The sequence below is a fragment of the Penaeus monodon genome, chromosome 30, assembly GCF_015228065.2.
Source record: "Penaeus monodon isolate SGIC_2016 chromosome 30, NSTDA_Pmon_1, whole genome shotgun sequence".
Classification (NCBI taxonomy): domain Eukaryota; kingdom Metazoa; phylum Arthropoda; class Malacostraca; order Decapoda; family Penaeidae; genus Penaeus; species Penaeus monodon.
The window spans coordinates 37,396,640-37,397,059 of record NC_051415.1 but is presented as its reverse complement, the minus strand read 5'-3'; the positions used below and the strand labels follow the sequence as shown (position 1 = coordinate 37,397,059).

The 420-nt window shown below is 45.7% G+C and overlaps 1 protein-coding gene across 1 annotated transcript in view; it reads left to right on the top strand.

Annotated features, from left to right (window-relative positions):
• The window catches only part of LOC119592773 (protein turtle homolog B-like), a 45,158-nt gene that overhangs the window by 7,433 nt on the left and 37,305 nt on the right, over positions 1-420 (top strand). The window lies entirely within an intron of this gene.

The window sequence follows — 420 nt, the reverse complement described above, 5'->3', positions numbered from 1 at the left end:
AATTTTGCGCAGTGCTCAGTAAATAGACAATAAATCTATGTACACGTATTTTGCAAATATTTGTATGAATATTTACACGGAGTAAACAGGAAAAAGGCCTATGAGGCCCATGCGGAGAGTCTCCACACACCGTACAGAATTAAAATAGTGTAAACATGGCTCTTCCAGATTTCCCGTGAATGAACTCAGTCGCTAAACACACTTAATTGCTTATGCAAAGGAGTTATTATGTATTCATAGCAAATTTGATTAAGGCGACATTCGAACTCGCTCAGCCCGCTCGAGGAGGAACTCGAGTTGGGCATCGTCACGCAGGCGTTTTAGTGCCTTCTTGCCTTCTTGCCGGCGCCGCGGCCCTCAGAGGACAGCATGGCGATGGTTCGGTTAAGCCGCCGACCGCATTTTGTGTTGACAGTCGAT